The 9,326-nt window shown below is 44.2% G+C and overlaps 1 long non-coding RNA gene across 1 annotated transcript; it reads right to left on the bottom strand.

Moving 5' to 3' along the window:
• Positions 1–5,602: 5,602 nt before the first annotated feature.
• Positions 5,603–8,830, bottom strand: LOC116080264. Its single transcript, XR_004114370.1, has 3 exons — positions 8,516–8,830; positions 8,351–8,439; positions 5,603–6,727 (listed from the first exon to the last, which is right to left on the bottom strand). It is a non-coding gene; the product is annotated as an uncharacterized LOC116080264 (long non-coding RNA).
• Between the last annotated feature and the right edge of the window lie 496 nt (positions 8,831–9,326).

Raw genomic sequence — 9,326 nt, 5'->3', positions numbered from 1 at the left:
GAGGAGAAGACACTGACTGGTTAGAAGAAAAAAAATGTAGCTGCCTGGAGTTTCTGGTGCCATGAATGAAACTGAAAAAGTGGGAGTCACTAGACAAAATACAGTTCTCCAGGGAAAACTTGAACAATAAACAGATTTACCAGGACAGTGTGGATGGTGCTAGTTAGCAACTGTTTAACCAGAACTGTTTGTTACAAAAGAGAGCCAAACCTTCAGGCAGTGCCTTTGCTAGGCCGGGAAGCCCAGGGAGCGTTTATGTGTGGGCCTCAGCTGCACATAAAACACAATGAAAATTTATTCCTCTTGTTGAGTTAATGAGATAAGATATCTGGGCCACAGGATAGGGGCTGGATTCTGCTGGGTGATACAGATCATTCATCACAGTTGACATATGGGTGGACACTACTTAGGGCTCCCCCTATTGGGCTGGGGCAGGATGGCATATACAGAGCCATAGGTGTGGTCCCATGAGTCTCTTGGCTGGTTCCAGGGAAGTCTCACAGGGAGCGGGTGCAGGACCCACTGTCTGCTCATCCCCTTAGATATCACCACACTCCTATGAAGATGAGAACCACAGCCATAGTCTTTGATTGGATCTGGTCTGAGGTTCCATCACTTACTTAGCTTATAGATCTCTACTCCTACGACCAATGCTGGGAGTCCTTTTTTCTCTCTTCTCCATGCTTCCTTTCTGATATTTTTCTCTCAGGTGCCAGGCCTGCATTCTGAGGCTATAGAATAGTTGCCCTAGATATTTTGAAGACTGTCCTAACTCAGCTTCCCCCAAAAGAACCTGTAGTCTTCTCCAGCACTGGGTTCTTGCATCGAGACATGTTAGTTGAGCTGCTATCTACTCGTGATAATTACTCTTAAGGAAGAGAGTCCCAGACTTCTCTCACCTCATCTCCAGTGCTGGTGAAGCCCTCTCCTCATACCCATATCTGTCTCCACAGACATGTCTGAGTCTGCACTTCTCTGTGAAGAGAGCTTGTTATCACTTGTTTTTTAAGAGCTTATGAGGGTCCAGCTTCTTAGGCCTGTTGCTTAGGCTACATGAGCTGATACAGACATGTACTGTAGCTGTGGCTTCCATCTTCACAGATGCCACGTATATGATCCATTTATTCAACATTGAGTACTCTTAGCACTTGTTTGATGAGCTGTTGGCTTCACAGGCCACCTGATCCTCTGAAGGCCACAGTTCAGGTGGAACGACTTGGATGGGCTGTCACTCTTGTGGGTCCTCTGTGCGTGGCCAGCCTGGAATAGACTCCCACACGAGTTTCTCTGCAGCAGTTCAGAATGTCTTTTTTTTCTTCTGTCATGTCCCCTTCCTGTGTATAGGACTGGCGATTCCTGTGAGCTCCTGTAGTTTCTTGCAAATTGTCTACTTCTGAGTTTACATTTGTTCAATTTGGCACAAAACTTCTCCTGGGAGGCTTGCTGGCCCCCGAGCTTTAACTGGAAACCCATCTGGATCAGAGCAAAGTGGCCTGAGAGACAGAGTGCCCCCTGGTGGAAATTGGGCTCTAACTAGGTTAACCACATGATACACCTGCCCCTGGGGAAGGTCAGGGCTCCTTAGTAATGAAAATGTCAAGTCTCCAACACTTTGCACTGACCCTGGGGAGCCTACCAACTTGGTACCTGGTGCTCAGCCCCAGAAGGTCTTTTAAGAGAGTTTAGCAGGCCATGTTGTCAGTGGCCCCAGAGGTCAAGTACTGAACACTCCTTGGCTAGTGACTCCATCTGGGTTTTCAGTTCTGTTAGTTGCTTTTCTCATTGCTGTGGCAAAATATCTGGGAAAACAACCTAGAGAGTTGGTTTGGCTCTCAGTTTGAGGGTAATGTAAGGTGAATTGGGGGTAGAAAGTGTGAAGAGGTTATGGCACACTGTGCCCCCAGTCAGGAAGCAGAAATGAATGTTATCCTTTTTATTTCTTGTTTTATTCTGTTGAGAACTCCAACCCACAGACTGGTGTTGCCCACATTAAAGGAGTGTTTCTCACTTCAATCAACCTCTCTAGAAGCTCCCTCCTGGAGAGGGCCAGAGGTTTGTCTCCTAGTTGATTCTGGATGAGTCCTTTTCATGACTTGTTTTCCATCAGAGGGTGGGCTGTGAGGGAGTGTGCTGCCTGCCATCAGTTAAAGAATCAATGGAGTGAGTGATCAGTCTCTTTGGTGTTTTGATTCTCCGACTTCCTTTAGAGGGTAAAGCCAGCTGGCAGGTGCTTTGGTATGCAGCTTCCAGTTTGAACTCTTGGTTTGAGAGCTGTCTGAATGGTGCACTTGCCATGTGTTTTCTTTCCACATTCCCCTCAGGGATGTGTTCCGGGCTCAGGAGCACATACTTCAAAAGGGAACTGCTCAGAGAATTGTGCCTTTTCTCAAACTTTTGTTCTCTTGGGGAATCACATTAAAGTTTGCCATGTTTCCTCTGCTCCTATTCCTGTACCTTGTGGCTTTCAGGTCATCTCCAGGGCAGCAGATGTCTCTCTACCCCAGGGATCAATTACTATCCTTCCAATATTCTCTGCCGAGTCCCTCTTATGAAATATTTTCAAGACATGGGCAGCATTCAGTGTTTCCGTGACTACCAGAAGATACTTATTACTCCACATATTTTTTAAATACTCATTAAAAATTTAAGTCTTAAAACTTTGCTTTCTGTTAATAGCTAAAAGAACAAATTCCCTAGATATCTTAAGACATAGACAAAATTGCTTGCTTGCTAGCTTGAAATCTTTCAAAACACATGCATGCAAAGAAAAGCCTTTGTTGACCTAGATTCTAGGTCCTAGAATCTCAGTGCAGTTAAGCTAGCTGGCATTTTGATGATCAGTGGAGCATGAGATGTCTGCATCTGCCCCCTTCTATCTCATAATTTGCATTATTTATGAGTTATCTTCTATGCCTTTCACTGCATTGTGTGCCTGGAAAGTATGTAGGCCCTGGGCAGAGCAGTGTGTTTTGGAGGTGTCTATAACCTGTTTCCCCTTACTGCAGGGGAAAAGGAGGAGTTAAAGAATCCCAAGAGTGAACTTTTTGGAATCATACCACATAGACATTTGACCCAAGTAACCCCAAGAACCACTCTGGTCCCCATATCCTGCTGCCAGTGCTGTCACTGTAGAGGGGATCTGTAAGCTCACTGTCAAATTTCTAACCAGCTACCTAAAACTGGCTTTTATTTTTAAATTTTTATATATGTTACCAGTGTTTTGTCAGCATATGTGTACAAATGCACATACCTGATGCCTGCAGAGCCCAGAAGAGGATGTCAGAGCCTCTGGAACTGGAATTATAAATGCTTGTGAGCCACCTGTTGGTGCTGGGAGTTGAACTTAGTTCTGTGGGGAGAGAAGCCAGGGCTCTTAACCACCAAACCATCTCTTTAGCTTCCAGAATTAGCTTTCTTTTTTAATGTTCTCTTTTTCTTTAATTGCTATTGTTACATACATGTACAAATGCACAAATATATAAGTACAACCTACTGAGTCCATCTATTGTTGCTTATATGCATACGGTTTTCAAGACTGGCCACTTGGAGTTGGATAACCTTTTAGGGGTTCATACCTAGAGATGTCTATTCCCGCCCCCTTCTGAAATCTTTAGTTTTCCGTAGTACTTTATGTAAGGGTGGCACTCCATGAAATTTCTTCCTTTCATATATGCTTGTCTATTGGTGGTGCTGTTGTTCCAGTTGTTTAGGCAGCCATACTGCTGAGGTGTAGCTTCCCTGTTGTCTATAGAAGACTCAACTTCATAGCAGACATCTTAGTCCTCTGGATCTTACAACCCTCCCTTCCATCACTCCTTTCTGTGACTTTCCCAGAACTTTATGTGTAGAAGTTGTGTTGTACATTTATCCACTGGGACTTCCTAATCCACAATCAGTGGTTCTCTAGATTTTTACTAGCTGTGTTTTTTGTATGGTTTCTGACTGATGCCAAGAGAAGCTTTGATGAAGAGTGAGAGCTATATTTAACTGAAGAATAAGTATGCAGAATACAGTTAGGGGGCTGGGCGATGGTGGTACACGCCCTTAATCCCAGCACTTGAGACAGAGGCAGGCAGATTTCTGAGTTCAAGGCCAGTCTGGTCTACAGAATGAGTTCCAGGACATCCAGGGCTATACAGAGAAACCCTGTTTCAAAAAAAAAAATGAAAAAATAAATAAATAAAAAAGAATACAGTTAGGAATTCTGTTGGCTTGGTAAAGTGGTGGTAGTAGGTTCTCCTTTAAGATCTATGAACTCACTATCCCTGGGTATTTGGGTAGGCTTTCGGGGGCAGGTATAATTTCCCTCTTCCTAAGTGATCCTTAAGTCTAATTAGAGAGTTGTTGGTTACCAGCACGATATGAGTGTAACATTATGGTCATCTTGCCATGCTATCAAGACCTTGACTTTCTTAAATTATGCCAGAATGTCAGTAGTTTTATATGCCTCATGAATATCACTACCACCAAAATTTCTATTGTTCAGATTCAGACTCTAGGCTAGTCTGGTGCTGCAGATTTCCTGTTACCTCAGGTCGTATTTTACAAACCTCCTTTCCCTGCTTGGTAACTTCAGAAATCACATTTTCAAGTGGACTGCTGGGGGATCTAAACTCCCAGTGATGTTTCATGTTGGTCTCCAATGTCATATTTGAATTCTTGGTACTTATGCTTCATACTCTGGGCAGTAGTAGCTTCTGTATTTCCCCCTTTATATGATGCATTCCTTTATTTTCTAAATATGTGTTGGAATGGCAGGCTTGCTTCATGGTAGACACTGAGCTTAGAGGCAGGGAAGTGAGATTGCACTGCATGTGTCTTCAGGGATGAAAGAACAGGACTCAGTTCTGGTGGCTGTCACTCATCTAGGGTAGGCTTTTAAAAAAGGGTGCCAGGGCTGGTGGGAGGACTCCATGGATAAAAGAACTTGCTATGCAAGCATGGTGACCTGGATTTGATCCCTGGGGCCCGTGTAAAGAGGGAGGAAGAGAACTGGCTCCACAAATTTGTCACACGGTCTCTACACAGCATGTGTGTGCAAACTTGCACTTATCACACACACACACACACACACACACACACACACACACACACACACGCACGCACGCACACACACCACACATATGAATTAAAAAACAACAAAGATTCGAAACTATTATGATGGCAAGGTGACTCACTGGGTAAAGACTCTTGCTGCATAGGTTTGGCAATATGAGTTCAATTCCTGGAACCCCCTAGTGGAGGAAGAGAACTGACTCCTGTTAGGATATCCTCTAAGCTCCACACACACACACTGTGACTGTGCACCCCAGTATAAATAAGTACATTTAGAAAGAAAAAAAATTCTGGAAAAACTCACTCTTGAGCAATGTATCCTAAATGCCCAGCTGTTGGAGGAGGGTTCCCATACCTTCCACTGAGACTGAGACAAAGGCATTGTAGACGTACTCATGGCCAGAAACTAGGCCTGTTTGCTGCAGGTTTTCTCTACATATCTATGCCCCATCACCATAGGTTGAAGCCCAGTGATTTCAGACCTGTCATGGGCTTGTTTTGCAGATCAAGGTCACTGCCTGGAAAGATTTGCCATTGGGAAAGCTCCTTTCTGGCTTCTCATATTTTATTAGGACTGGATTCAGAAGCAACTTAGCAGAAAGCCACTAAAATCTTTTTTATCTTTCCTTTGAAAAGTTCCAAATAAATTGACAGAAAGGATGGAACCATGGAAAGTTAATGACCCACATGGTCCTGTGACATGCTCAGAGAACTAGAGGGGACCATCTTCTTACAAGTCATGACAGTAGAAACTCAACAAAGCATTTCAATCTTCATTCTTCTATACCACAAAGCAAAGAGAGCTTTGGTACTCCTGTAGCACAGACTTTTTTCAGGTTGGCAGTAAGTCTGAGAAGTGCAGCTCTGCTGCCTGCTGCCAGTGGTTGTAAGAAAATCCCCTAAACCCTCAGGTTACTCCTGGTCTGTGTAGTGGAATGTGTGTGCTGGGTTCTCTCCTGAGAGGTGAGGATGGCTGCTTTTGGGCACCCTGTCCCGGCTCAGCACTCAATAAACACAGCTCCCTTTTTGGCACAAACTTTCTGGCATGCTCCTGATGAGACTGTGTATCTTATCATAGCCAAATAAGATATGTTTCCATTCTTTCCACACGACCTGCTTCATTTCTGAAAACACCGTGTTTCTGTTTTGGAACAGATATATTTTCAGTAGGGGGAAAAGGAACACTTTTACGACATGTTCTGGCAGTTGGCTTCCCCAGCCATGGTGAGAGATGCCCAGAGAGCTGCTACATTCACACAACTGTTTTCCCTAGAGGCCCTGCCAGTGCCTATTCCCTGTCACTCCACCAGTGTCTCCATGGTAACTCTCATCAAGCTTTCTGATTCCCTTTTGGATGTTGTCAAAATGGCTTTCTCTATGAAGTACCCTGTTCTTAGCATTGGCTTATGGATGTGACTGTCCAGTAGCAAATGGCTTTGTGGGTTTAGACTATTACATGTGTAAGTCCCCAAGGCCCCTATTCCTCTATGTATGGGTAGGTGTATGATCTCATTGGGTAACCATGACTCAGAGCTTCTTTTCTTCTATGTAGGGCAGGCTGGACTTTCAGAAAGACAGCAGCTCACTGCAGTTCAGACTTCTGAAGTACAGGAAAACCTGCTGTCAGGGAGGCCTGCTTCCAGGAGTGTGTGGTTCCCTTTATCCCATCACTCTGTGGGGAATGAACAAAGAATTGACAATTATGTTGTGCTTATCTGACATTTCCTATGCTACAAGGCCCATGATAAAAGCAGGTTCCATGAATCTCTATCTAAGTACGTATTACTGGATGGATAGCTACCAGTGGGTGACAGAAAGGTTGGAAAGTCTTAGTTAGGGTTTCAATTGCTGTGAAGAGACACCATAACCATGGCAATGCCTGTAAAGGAAAATATTTAGTTGGAACTAGCTTTCAGGTTGAGAGGTTTAGTTCATTATCATCATGGCAGGGAGCGTGGCAGTGTGCAGGCAGATATGGTGCTGGAGTTCCATATCTCCACCAACAGGCAGAAGGAAGAGTAAAAGAGAGACATTGTGCCTAGCTTGAGTACTTTAAAACCTCAAAGCCCACATTTGGGAGGCAGAGGCACCTGGACCTGTAAGAACTGAACAAAAAGGGACACCTCATAAAAATACCAAGGAGCAAGGAATGTCCATTAAGCCTAAAGACAGCTTCAGAAGGATTTACCGAGCAAACATCAGTCCCAGGAGATTCCCTAATTGTGGGGAGTGATGCTCAGTTCCAGGAAACATCCCCAGTAAGGGGTGGATCACCCCCACCCCTCCTAGGTGCAATCGGTATCTCCCCCTCACCTGGGGCACAGAGGTCAATGGAAACCAAGAAAAATGAGCTCCACCAATGAGAGATAACCAACTCATGCTGTAAACCCTATGTTCTGGGAGAGTATAAAAAGTGTATGCTTTTGTTCCTCGGGGTCACCTTTGCCTGAATGCTAGACGACTCCAGTATACTGGATCATTAAAAACCTCGTGCTAATTGCATAGTTCTCTGCCTCTTGTGTTTTTGTGAGTGGGCCAACATCCTGGATGTAAGACTCGGTTCTCTGAATCTTACAATATCACCTGGATGTAAGACTTGGTTCTCCAAATCTTACAACAGACCTCTGTGAATTCGAGGCCAGTCTGGTCTACAAAGCAAGTTCCAGGACAGTCAGGGTGGTTATACAGAGGAACAATTTGGAAAATCAAAACCAGAACCAAAACCAAAACCAAAACCAAACAACCACCCCAAAACCCAAGACAAAACAAAAAATAAAAAAACAAAAAACCCTCAAAGCTACACTTTCTGCATTCATAAGGTCATACCACTCCCTAATGACTGCATTTGGATAGATGACACTATATGGGCTGTCCTTATTCAAACCACCACAGAAAGCTATTTCATAAACCACACATGGAAAGACTTCCTAGACACCTGCTTCTCTGGGCTGAGCATACTCAGTTTCAGAGCCTATGCTGTCTGGCTTTGCTTTTCTCTTCCATGAGAGAGTCTTCCTTCATGAGAAGGTCCATAATGGAGCAAAGCACCCCTCTCTCTCTGCTAGATTTGTTCTCTGACTAACAACCTCTGCCTGGTAACTGTGTTGTGTTTTTCTATTCGTTTCTCTTCTTTCTAGAGAGGTGCTTAGTTTCCTCACCAAGCTTTCTGATTCTATCAGTGACTACAAATTTGGCTCCTGTCCCAATAATGTCTTGGCTGTCTTTGCATGCTCTGCCCAGTGTAAACAGTGTCACAGTATCAAGTGACATACTCAGAAGATTGAGCAGCTCAAACCTGGCTGGGACGCTGTACTTCCTTTTCAGTCTTCCTCTTGAGTCCGAGCTTCTGTTTTACTTCTTACAGAAAATTTCCATCTTGCTGGCCTTGTTAAATGACAAAGTTTCCTTTCAGGGTTAGCAAAAGCACTGAGACAGATGGCAAGTGAAAGATTCTACTTACTTCATGATCCTCATGAGATTCCCTCCTTTCTTCTTTATCCAGGAAGTGCTGCTACATAACACCCTTTCCTCTGGCTCTTAAGTTCATTTTTTGTGCTGTTCCTTGAGCTTTGGGTGGTGGGCAGACATGTACCTGATTATTTTCTTCCATTTAGGGCTAAGCACCAGGCCATCATTTTGTAAGATCCGAGTAATTGGGGATATCTGAAAAGTGCCAGGAGTCCAGGAATTTCCTTAATAAGATAAGCTCAGGAACTTTGGGAAGGTAGTGGAACTCTCTGGAAGGGAAAGGCTAATTAACATTCCTCAGATCACAGGGTGAGAACCAACCTGCAGATGGGGACACATTCTACAGGGCAGACCTTTGCCCAACTTCAGACAAGGGAATTCCTCGCCACCTCATTCTCTGAAGACCAATCAGCTTAAAAAGTCACACTGTTCTACCAATCACATTGTGTCTAATTTTGGCTGTTGCCCTGAAAATTGTATAAGAGCTCACTGAACAAGCTGTGCGAGGTCGCCTCCTTTCCTGAGGGTCAGGGATGGCCTCAGTGCACTGAAATAAAAATCCTCATGTTCTTTGCATCAATCAGGCTCCATGTGATTCATTCAGGGGGTCTCCGGTAAGCTAAGGCTCGTCAGAGTCTTACAATTTCACAGCACCAAACAAGCATTTAGTCTTAGGAGCTTGACATGTGATGCTGTGGTACAACTCCCATTGCAAAAAGAGTTTTCCTTCCATGGTCTATTAGAGGCTGATACCAACAGTAACTAACCTATGAGCAGAAGCACCTTTCAGAAGGCAGTTTGAC

The sequence above is a fragment of the Mastomys coucha genome, unplaced genomic scaffold (assembly GCF_008632895.1).
Source record: "Mastomys coucha isolate ucsf_1 unplaced genomic scaffold, UCSF_Mcou_1 pScaffold6, whole genome shotgun sequence".
NCBI classification, from domain to species: domain Eukaryota; kingdom Metazoa; phylum Chordata; class Mammalia; order Rodentia; family Muridae; genus Mastomys; species Mastomys coucha.
The sequence above is the reverse complement of the archived record's forward strand: the minus strand, read 5'-3'. Positions and strand labels throughout refer to the sequence as shown.